The sequence below is a fragment of the Garra rufa genome, chromosome 7 (assembly GCF_049309525.1).
Source record: "Garra rufa chromosome 7, GarRuf1.0, whole genome shotgun sequence".
Taxonomy (NCBI): domain Eukaryota; kingdom Metazoa; phylum Chordata; class Actinopteri; order Cypriniformes; family Cyprinidae; genus Garra; species Garra rufa.
Window position 1 is genome coordinate 40,967,320 of NC_133367.1, and position 13,061 is coordinate 40,980,380.

The window sequence follows — 13,061 nt, forward strand, 5'->3', positions numbered from 1 at the left end:
CTGATCCTGCTGTAAAGAAAAAGTAGTGCTCATACAAACACACTCTCACCCTAAAGATTAAACACAATCTCAGAGATCATTCATGTTCTTCACTCTCTACAGGCTGTATAACTGCAGTATTGGAGAGGAAGGCTGTGCTGCTCTGATTTCAGCTCTGAGATCAAACTCCTCACACCTGAGAGAACTGAGTCTGAGATTGAATAAACCAGGAGACTCAGGACTGAAGTTACTCACTGCTCTACAGAACGACCCACACTGTAAACTGAAGACACTATAGTAAGTTATTGAGTCAATGCTTTCATTAATTATCTTCTATTAAAGCAGATCTTAGTGTATTTAATCTTTCTCTTTATTGTACAGTATTTGACAGTGGAAACTCTACAAGCTCCGAACAAGTGAATCAAAACAACACGTCCTGAACAAGACTGTCACCTGGACAAATGCAGACACTGATCCAGCAGTTTCATATCTGAAGGATTTTTGTTTTTAATTTTCATTCAGCCTAGATTTTTTTTCTCCAGTCTCATGGGAACATATATATAAATAAGTATATTGGACATACTAACTGTACCATAACATTTTTAGTGTGAAACTACAGTATATTTCAAGCTAATAATTGCATTACTTACACAGTGATTTCACAGTGGGACTTCTATTATATCTAACTGCACTCACAGAAATGTAGAGGATGTCTTGACTGTAAAGTGCACTCTGGTGCAAGATGATGTTTATTTACAGTGAGGTTCAGGTGATCCACAGGTGTGCAGTATTTACAAAGTGCAAAAGAAAGACAGTACAAAAATAAACAAACAAAATGTCCCAAAATATACAGGTATCCACAATATAGACGTTTGATAAAGGGTTTTGACTCGTTCATGGCACTACTGCTGCACGCTCACTTGTCTGGTCTACTGAGAGACAAACTTCACAATAAGAGTCGCCCACAGTAGCGCTCAACTTCACCTCCTCCTCTGACTCAACAATTACACAAACAACAGAAAACAGGTCAGACATACAAATATATACATATAAGCAGTTCTCGGGTATGTATGTACACTGTAAACAAAATCTGTAGAAATTACAGTATTACTGGCAGCTGGTTGCCAGTAACTTACTGTAGATTTTAATTTATGCTATTTACTGGCAACAGTTTGTTCAAAGTTAATTGAACATTAAACATTAACAAGTCTTTATCTTTACAGAATAAAACTAAAATAACAGCCTCATGCAAAGCATTCTGGGAACCAAAATCTGAAGGAAAAAAACAGAAAAAGGTTGATGAAGGTTTCTGGTTCCCAGAATGCTTTGCAGTAGGTTGTTATTTTATAGTTTTATTCTGTAAAGACAAAGACTTGTTAATGTTTAATGTTCATTTAACTTTGAACAAACTGTTGCCAGTAAATAACATAAATTAAAAATCTACAGTAAGTTACTGGCAACCAGCTGCAGAACTACAGCAAATTTTTTACAGTGTAGATGTAATATGCTTTATATGGATAGGGAAATGAAGCCTCATGAAGCACTGAGGTTTACTTCTGACTGTTTCAGGAAAAGATCAACATATTAAAATGAAACCATTTTATTCAGGTCATGTTTATTACTAAGTGGAAGCAAAAATGTCATTTTATGTGTCATTTTAAAAATATGTCTCTATGTCATTTTAATCCTAAAGTTACTATACAATATGTAAAATACTTGAAACACCAGTACACATTCAAGGGAAAATGGAAAAATAATAACAGCACCAATAAATAATAAAAAATAAAAAACAATTTGTCAGATGTCAAAAAAAAAAAAAAAAAAAGAATGCATTTAATGATATTTTGAGGGGTAGAGTTCCTTCTTTAATGACTATTAGTGATGCACGGGTCAATGTATAAACAACCCGAACCTATTCGACGTTTTCAACTAACCCGCCCGCAACTCGGACCGTAAAAAAGAGAGAAGATATTGTACCCGACCCGCTTCCTGACCCGCATGTTTAATATTTGGACTGACGCGGCTGCGGTGGAGATGTGTTCACTGTCAAACATCATTCGGCATTAATCAGGTAATTTTGTCAAAAGAGATGTTCTTGATTACAAGAAAAATACAGATTGAATACAGTTCTTGTTTTATTTTGTATATTCCTTTATATGATGAAGAATTATTTTATTTCGATCTACAGTGTAATAAAAGTTAAGACAAAGATTAGCCTATAGCCCTACATATATATAGACTACAGGCTAACTCCTTTTTTCTTAACTTTTAACTTCTAAAAATGATCAAGAATATCAAATCAACTTAATAGGCAAGGTTAACACATTTTCTTATACAAAAATAACAAATGCACTTCAAAACGAAGTTTTCATATATAAATTCAGGAATCACGAATATGACAAAATAATATTATTTTATATATAGCCCCTATTAATTGTTTAGCTATAATAGTTGTATCAAATGAATAAGGAAATTATAATTCCTTGAATTTATTAAGTAATGTTTAATTTCGGTCATTTCGCTCTCTGGAAATGTAAAGAAAAATACAGTTTTTACTTGGAATTCGTTTTTAATCCCTGGTTTTAAACAAGCATTTACATAAGATAATTTAAGGAAATTAAACAGACCTAGGCATTTGAAAGAAATGTGTCTAATAATTTCAAAAAGAAAGAGAAGCATTGAACATAAAATATTCGAGACATTTATTAGGAATACCACTTTCTGAACAATTAAGATGCTGCATGTGTTTCTAATCAAAGTGTGCGTCTCTCCTCCGACTTTCCCAACAAAAATCCCTCCCCCTCTCAGAAAATACATAAAACTGAAATTACTGAGCTATACACGTTGAAAAGTAGCCTATTAAAATGGTACAGTGGCATTGCTCAGTTCAACGTGTTGGAAATCTGGCATTTTGTCCGACTTCAGCATTTATTCAACAGTTAATAACGCTCAACATTCAAAAGGTAAATATTATTCAGCCAATAAAGTGTAGGTCTATGTATTTCATAGAAAATTGTGTCTACTATATCATATCATAGTTAACATTTGTTAATACAATAATTTAAACAAACAAAAACCTGTTGTAATATATTACCCTGAAAACAATGTTTTGCTCGATTAAAAAAACTAGTTAATAAAACACCACAGAATTAACCCCTTAAGCTCTGCAGCTATTTGGGGGATTTCCGCCTGCATTTGGCCTACCTAAATTCAAATGGTTCCCCTATACACATACAATGGACGATATAAAAAAAATGGTTTCATTGTATAGAAAACCTTTTAAACTACATAATATCAGTGTAATTCTTTATAAATAACATTATATAGATTTCAAATATTACAATAAAAACAAAAAAAAAACAGGCGCTTTTTTTTTTTTCAAAAGTTTTTTTTCAAAAGTCTGTAACTCAGGATTTAGGTGTCTCAGTTCTTTGCAAATTGTTTTGTTTGATTCCACTAGGTCTCAGGATATACCAGAAAAAAGTTTTTTTTCATATAACAGTTTCTAATTGAAAGTTATTGAATTATAACCGAAGGGAGTCGCATTGCCCCTTTTCCCCTTTTTTCCCCCTAAAAGTGTCCTTCTGTTTCTTTGCAAAAACTGGTTTTATAAAGCACATTACCCCTTAGAATACTATTTTACTATGTACCATAGCACTTTTCATGATAATTGATTGAAATTATGTTTCATTTTTATGTTTGCCTGTGTATTTACTGAAACACCTACTGTACTTTACTGTCAATATTCAATATACACTCAATACATAGCTTAGCAGATTGTTTTGGTGTCTTTTACGTTTCAAAGTAATTATAAGAATAAAACAAACCTGAATAGAAGCACTGTTATACTTTATACTTATAGACGCGCTTATGAGCCGCGGATCCTCTGCTCTCCATGGAAACGGCCCGTTATTTAATCATTTAGCGTCTATTTTGGATAATGGAGACAGCTATATTCCTCTGAGACGCATATCTCCCGTGTAAGAGTCCAAAAACTACATATCCCACAATGCCCTTCACCGTCGAAGCATCTTTTTTTTTTTTTTATTGAACAATCATTCATTAACAAACAACTTGGCAATATCAAAACATCATTATATTACAATATACAGAACAGGTGCATACAATAAAATAGAAAGAGAACGGAGAGAGAAAGAAAGAAAAAGAAAAATAACCTAAAAAAAACCATGCAGAGGGGCTAGGGTTTTTCTTGTAAATCATATTCTATAATAATTGAAAACAAATTTACTGCATTTTTACCTTTCATTACCGACTAACCTCATTATGAAATGCACAAAAGGTTGGTTTTACTTTCAAGTATTTTGACTTATGTATAAAGAATTTACCCAACATGAGGATGTTATTTACCAAAAGATCATCTTTACTCATTACAAGTCCATAGCTAATGTCCTTTAGGGTGAAGCTATCAAGGTTACGTACCTTTGGGTAAAGCCGGTCATGGATATCCAACCATAATGCATCCACATACATACAATGAAAAAACAAGTGATCTGTGGTTTCAGTATCATCACAGAATATACATTTGTTAGTATCAAATCCAAATCTAAGTCTTAAGTACTCATTTTAAAATGAATTTCTTTAATTTTGGGTGATAAAGGAAATTTGACGTATTTAGTTCTAAGAGAATGAATATCTTTTTGGAAATAATAAGAAATTGAATTTCTGTTAACTATGTTAGGATAGGAAATATTATTAAACATATTTCTAATATTTTTGTTTGATAGTTTACCTTCTCTGAAATCACAGCCTTCAATTACCAGTGGAGGTAAACATAAGGTCATGGTATTAGAGTAAAAGAGAGTTTCTTTAATTAGACTAATAATAGAATTAGGGATAGCTTTAACAACCGATTCAAATTTAGCCCGATTACAAATTAAATATTTAATACAGAAACTCTCATAAGATATAATACCACTCTTTTCCATTAAATGGGACACTGACCAAATACCTTTCTCCATCCAATCCTTATCATACAGTGATTTGTTTTTAACTGTAATGTATCTATTATTCCATAGTGGTGTATATTGTGTGGTGTGAAATTATGGTTGTATAAAATCTTCCAATATAGCAAGACTTGCTGGTGAAACTGTGATAATTTAACTGGGAGACGTTGAGCAGTAAAATCACATCTTAATAGAAACTCTATTCCTCCTAATTTCTTGAATAACTCTCTGGGAATATGAAACCAAAAATTGTTTTGATTTAAAAGAGATTTCAGATAATTAATTTTAAGGGTCCCATTTATAGAATCAAAATCAATAGCTTGTAAACCTCCATCTTTATATTGTTTTATCATATGTACTTTTTTCATGTAATGGGTTCTTTTTCCAGATGTAACCAAAGTTAATCTGATTATTTTTTTTGATAGCCCTATTTGAAATAGCAATTGTGTATGCAGGATATATTAATCTTGAAATACTTTCCATCTTTGTCAAAAATATTCTACCTAACAAACTTATATCTCTCAACAGCCAAGAGTTGAGTTTAATTTGACATGTATCTATTGTTTTCCACACATTCCTAAGTTCATTTTCAGATGAGATAAGCATTCCTAAATATTTAACTGTTGATTTTATAGGGATGTTATAAGCATCAGTTAAGAGACATTGATGGATTGGCATTAATTCACATTTGTTCATATTAATTTTTAAACCAGAGGCATTAGAATAAATGTGAATAGATTGTAGTATTTTAGGAACCTCTGATAATTGCTTCCAAAAAAAAGCAGTATCATCTGCAAATTGACTAATGATTACTGTCTGGCCAAGTACCTCTAATGGGGCTATAGTTGAGTTTTTAATAAAGATGGAAAGCATCTCTGTGCTTATAATAAAAAGAAATGGGGACATAGGACAACCCTGCTTTATACCACGATTAATGGGAAATCTGGGTGAAGTACCTCCTGATAAGGAAACTGAACTATTAGAATCTTCATACAACGACTTTATGATGTTTCGAAACTTATCTCCAAAACCAAACAATCTTAAACAATCAAAAATAAAGGGATGTTCAATTGAATCAAATGCCTTATAAAAGTCAATGAAGAGAATAAAACCATCATCTTCTATTAGATGTCTGTAATCCAGAAGATCAAATACTAAACGAATATAATTTTATGATCTGTGTTTAATAATGTAATTGGTCTAAAGTTATCCAATATTTTGGGGTCCTTATCAGGCTTAGGAATTAAAGTTATTATTCCTTGTTTCATGGTGGATGGAAATTACATCTTTTCTGTTGCTTCTCTTAACATAAGCATAAAAGGTTCTTTTAGCTCCAAAAGTGTTTATAAAAATTTGCAGTAAGGCCGTCACATCCTGGAGATTTGTCTAAAGATAAACTGCCTACTGCTTTATCCAATTCATCAGAGGTTATATCTGCATCACATAGTGCTACAAAATCATTATCTATAAGGGGAATAAAGTTTTTAATATGATCAAAAAAGAACGTTGTATCATCCATAGAAAAGGATGATGAATATAGGTTATTATAAAAAGAAACAACTTCCTTAGTAATTGAAGCTTGATCAGTAATTACCTGACCCTGAATTAATAAGGATTTAACTGAAAGCCTCTCTTGTCTTCTTTTTTCTAACGACAGAAATATGATGTACTCCTTTCCCCCTCCTCAATCCATTTAGCCCTAGACCTGATGAAAGCCCCTTCTGCCTTATTAAGATAAATTACATCAAGTTTGTTTAAAAAAACCTTGTAATTTCTGTTTTTCATTATATGTAGGAGATTTTTTGTTATAATAGACATTTATTTCTTTAATAATATTAATTTCAGATAATCTATTACTTCTATTCAGTGTTTTTCCAAAACAAATTGAATATTCCCTCATTTTAAATTTAAGGAATTCCCATTTGGAGATGAATGATATTATTGAATTATCAGACATCACATTAGAGACCATGGCCCTAATACCCTCATTAAAGGACTGGCATTTTAATAAACATGAATTGAATTTCCAATACCCTTTATTTTGTCGGCTAACGCCAGGAGGTTTAAAAATCAATTTAATAACAGAATGGTCAGTGAGAGGGGCTGCTGACATACCACAGTCACTAACAAGATTCAAAATAGAAACTGAAATTAACCAAAAATCTATTCTTCACTTTACTACACTATTTGGTTTAAAACAGGAATATTGTTCTGTGTTCGGATATTTAAATCGCCAAGGATCCAATAAATTGTGAGTACGACAAAAATCTGTTAAAACAGGGTTGTAAGAAGAGTTTTGGCTACATCTGGAGGGATATCTATCAAGGCACTCATCACTAACCATGTTAAAATCACCACCCATAATTATACAAGCTGTTGGATAAATGAGTTTAAGATTTACAATGACATTGGAAACATCTGAAATCAACTGTCTATTTTGAATTACATTATTAAAACCATAAACATTGACCATAATAAAATATTGGTCATCCATATGCAAGACACAGATTAACCAGTGACCATTATTACTGAATCACTAATTTACCAGGTGAGTTACAAAACAAAACAGCTACACCGGCTGATCTAGTGGACCCATGATCAAAAAGAATTTTGTCTCCCCACTGATTAACCCAAAATTTTTCATCCTCTGGTTTGGAGTGAGTTTCCTGCAACAAAATAAAGTGTGCTTTTTCGCCCTTGCAAAACAGAAATAATGACTTTCTCTTAGTGTTCTCTCTTAAGCCCCTAGCATTAAGTGAAATACAGGAAAAAACTAAATTATTCATAAAATTGGCAACAGCCAAAAATATTAGTATGTCCAACAAGTTAACTTTTGAAGAAAAAAAATTTGAGAAAATAACGCCCAAAACAGGCACTGTCCCTTCCGACTGCATTCAATGCAAACAAAACCATCCAATCTAAACCTACAAGTCAAAAGACATTTTCAGTCTTTAAATACTGCCTTTGTTCATATACCTTGTGTGCTCCTAAGTGATTCTTTGTCCGTTTATATATCCAGCACCTCCTCTGAAGTATGCCCGCTTCCCCGCATCCCTAGCTTCTTTTATCCTGGGCCACAGTAGAGCTCGGGCCTCCCTATCGGCTTTGCAGAGGTCTTCGATGAAGCTGATTCGGAGCTCTTTGCAGATCGCGTGATCCTTGGTCATTCTCCACAGTTCATCTCGGTGTATTCTCTGAGTAAACTGAATGATGACATGCCTTGTTTTGTTTTCTTCACGTCTACCAATTCGATGAACCGAGTCCACGATGTGGTAAATGATCGAGGACCATGATGGGGAGATTTTCACAAGCAACTGAACAATTGCCTCACGTACGTCTTCGCCTTCCTTTTCCTTTAGACCACGAATCCTCAGATTCCACCGGCGTTTGTATCGCTCCATCTCCAAAACACGCTCCATCAATTCCGCGTTATCTTTTTTTAAAGCCGCTACTTCTTGGACCGTAGACTGTAACTGAGTTTTGCAGTCCTTGATTTCGGCCGCGTTAAACTCGACTGCCTTGGCTATGCTGGATAACATGATGTAATTTTGTTGTAGCTGAGTACCTAAGTGTATCCACCTTATCCGTTAGCTGCTTTATTGCTTCTAAGACTGCATTCGTTCCTTCTTTACCCTCTGACCCAGTGTCCTTCCTTTTAACTGTTGGTGCGTTCTTTGCCGGCGAGAAAGGATCTTTTCTTTTAGTATTCTCGGTGGAAACTTCCATCCTTATAGCATACTCATGGCCGTCAACTGGCTCATTACTGCGGGACAACGCAAGATTCTTCTTCCTAGTCATGGTGCACCTTCTTTCATTTAGTTATTATTTTCTTGATATATGCTACTTCAAAAAAATTAACATATTATATCGATTGGATAGCGTAACATATGAAAATCTGGGACAGTCCTTCAGATCTCACAACGTGCAGTGCACCCGATCCGCCATCTTGCCCGCATTTTCAAAAACTAGAGATATTTATTAACTAGATAATTTTTTTTTTATCTTGTAAACTACCAATGTGCAGCATGTTATATTCATCACAAACACTGTGAAACCAAGCTGCTCTAATCCTAAATCAAAGCACATGACAGACAGTTGTCGGAGAACACCTATATTGTTTATACCTATATAGTATCAACAAGTTCAGCATCACAATCAGGAATCATGTGGGTAGAGTGCATTTAAATTAATGTTTTAGCTGATGACAAGTCAAAAAATCTCTATAGCGCTGGTGTATAGAAAAAGTAGTGCTCATACAAACACACTCTCACCCTAAAGATTAAACACAATCTCAGAGATCATTCATGTTCTTCACTCTCTACAGGCTGAATAACTGCAGTATTGGAGAGGAAGGCTGTGCTGCTCTGATTTCAGCTCTGAGATCAAACTCCTCACACCTGAGAGAACTGAGTCTGAGCGGTAATAAACCAGGAGACTCAGGACTGAAGTTACGCTCTGCTCTACTAAAGGACCCACACTGTAAACTGAAGAAACTATAGTAAGTTATTGAGTCAATGCTTTCATTAATTATCTTCTATTAAAGCAGATCTTAGTGTATTTAATCTTTCTCTTTATTGTACAGTATTTGACAGTGGAAACTCTACAAGCTCCGAACAAGTGAATCAAAACAACACGTCCTGAACAAGACTGTCACCTGGACAAATGCAGACACTGATCCAGCAGTTTCATATGTGAAGGAGTTTTGTTCTTAATTTTCATTCAGCCTAGATTTTTTTTTTTCAGTCTCATGGGAACATATATATAAATAAGTATATTGGACATACTAACTGTACCATAAATTTTTTGTGTAAAACTACAGTATATTTCAAGCTAATAATTGCATTACTTACACAGTGATTTCACAGTGGGACTTCTATTATATCTAACTGCACTCACAGAAATTTAGAGGATGTCTTGACTGTAAAGTGCACTCTGGTGCAAGATGATGTTTATTTACAGTGAGGTTCAGGTGATCCACAGGTGTGTAGTATTTACAAAGTGCAAAAAAAAGACTGTACGAAAATAAACAATCAAAATGTCCCAAAATATACAGGTATCCACAATATACACATTTGATAAAGGGTTTTGACTCGTTCATGGCACTACTGCTGCACGCTCACTTGTCTGGTCTACTGAGAGACAAACTTCACAATAAGAGTCGCCCACAGTAGCGCTCAACTTCACCTCCTCCTCTGACTCAACAATTACACAATTACACAAACAACACAAAACAGGTCAGACATACAAATATATACATATAAGCAGTTCTCGGGTATGTATGTAGATGTAATATGCTTTATATGGATAGGGAAATGAAGCCTCATGAAGCACTGAGGTTTTCTTCTGACTGTTTCAGGAAAAGATCAAGAGGTCCTGCAGACTGCAGCGCGATGACGAAGAAGGATCAGGTCCAATATGTACACAGAAAAATCCCCAGTGTTAATTTAACACTCTGAGTGGACACATATAGACACTGAGCAGTGTTAAAAGTTAAAGTTTTAAATTGCGTTTTAACAAATTTAATGGATTAAAAGCATAATATCTTTGTCAAGTATTATTTTCAGTGAGTGTATATACAACATATTAAAATGAAGCCATTTTATTCAGGTCATGTTTATTGCTAAGTGGAAGCAAAAATGTCATTTTATGTGTCATTTTAAAAATATGTCTCTATGTCATTTTAATCCTAAAGTTACAATACAATATGTAAAATACTTGAAATACCAGTACACATTCAAGGGAAAATGGAAAAATAATAACAGCACCAATAAATAATAATAAAAAAAAAAGAAAAAAAGAATGCATTTAATGATATTTTGAGGGTAAGAGTTCCTTCTTTAATGACTATTAGTGATGCACGGGTCAATGTATAAACAACCCGAACCTGACCGACGTTTTCAACTAACCCGCCCGCAACTCGGACCGCAAAAAAAAAGAGAAAATATTGTACCCGATCCGCTTCCTGACCCGCATGTTTAATATTTGGACTGACGCGGCTGCGGTGGAGATGTGTTCACTGTCAAACATCATTCGGCATTAATCAGGTAATTTTGTCAAAATAAATGTTCTTGATTACAAGAAAAGATTGAATACAGTTCTTGTTTTATTTTGTCTTTCCTTTATATGATCAAGAATTATTTTATTTCGATCTACAGTGTAATAAAAGTTAAGACAAAGATTAGCCTGTAGCACTACATATATATAGATACAGGCTAACTCCTTTTTTCTTAACTTTTAACTTCTTCTAAAAATGATCAAGAATATCAAATCAACTTAATAGGCAAGGTTAACAAATGTCAGGAAATTATAATGCCTTGAATTTATTAAGTAATGTTAAATTTCGGTCATTTCGCTCTCTGGAAATGTAAAGAAAAATACAGTTTTTACTTGGAATTCGTTTTTAATCCCTGGTTTTAAACAAGCATTTACATGAGATAATTTAAGGAAATTAAACAGACCTAGGCATTTGAAAGAAATGTGACTAATAATTTCAAAAAGAAAGAGAAGCATTGAACATAAAATATTCGAGACATTTATTAGGAATACCATTTTCTTAACAATTAAGATGCTGCATGTGTTTCTAATCGAAGTGTGCGTCTCTCCTCCGACTTTCCAAACAAAAATCCCTCCCCCTCTCAGAAAATACATAAAACTGACATTACTGAGCTATACGCGTTTAAAAGTAGCCTATTAAAATGGTACAGTGGCATTGCTCAGTTCAACATGTTGGAAATCGGGCAATTTGTCCGACTTCAGCATTTATTCAAAAGTTAATAACGCTCAACATTCAAAAGGTAAATATTATTCAGCCAATAAAGTGTAGGTCTATGTATTTCATAGAAAATTGTGTCTACTATATCATATCATAGTTAACATTAGTTAATACACTAATTTAAACAAACAAAAACCTGTTGTAATATATTACCCTGAAAACAATGTTTTGCTCGATCCAGAAAACTAGTTAATAAAACACCACAGAATTAACACACACACACACACACACACAAAATTGTTTTGTTTTAAATTCAAGTAAACAAAAACATTTATTCATTTTGTAGCAGCAGTCCATTGAACAGAAGCCAGCATCTCTTTGTCTGAATAGAATGCTGTGAAGATCCCCTTCTTTCCATTGTCACTGTATCCAAAGGTGTTTTTGTAGATGTATCCACAGCAAGAGCACCTTGAGCTCAAACTCCACTCTGTATTCTTCCCTCACTTCTGGACTGACAGATTTACAGTTAACAATACCTACACAAGTAAAAAAAAAAAATGTATATATATATAAAATGTACACATATCGGCAATATTGCCATAATAAATAAATTTTACACCTGTGACATTTTAAGATGACTTTCAGAATAAAAATATATATGCACACATTTTTTTTTAAATTGTTTTATATTATAGATTATGTTAACCTACTGTGCTTGTATAAGTTCTTTGGTTGTAGTCTTCAACCTTATAGAGCTTGGCAAACTACGTCACTGTGCATTGAATTATGGGTAGTCGCCGCCATGTTTTAGGTAACGTCGTCAGCCGTCAGTATTACAAGATAGTAATATTAAAAAGAAAAAACAATGCACCGATCCAAGGAAAAGCAAAATCTTCCACACCGACAAAAGCTTAATGAAATGTCAAAGCTGAGGTATTAGAAAAACTAAAAATAATCAACGGCTCGATCCGTACAAGCATAAAGAGTGGTGGACGATCAAAATGAGCTCCTGCACTTAACATTCCAAGATGGTGTTTTCCTTCCTTGTTTGTGGTGTTATTTGCCTTTTTACCTGCTGCATTGTTACCTCTGTTCTTGATACTTGAAGTTTACTGTTAAATCTTACACCAGTTGTGTTTGCACTATAGAGTAGTAGTGGAACTGAACTTTTAAATTTTGTCGATTCTTATGTGACTGTGAACTGTACACATATACCTCAGTGTGTTATACACAAATAAAGGGATACAGAAATGTTCGTGTTTTTTCAGTTTATTGCTGCAACGTGGTATGCAATATGCAAAACAGATAATGCATGTTTAATGCTGCGTTCCAGGCAGATTTTAATGCCCGTAAACGGGCGCCGCTCGCAATTTTGGGCCCTATGACAAAATATGAGGTTGGGCCCC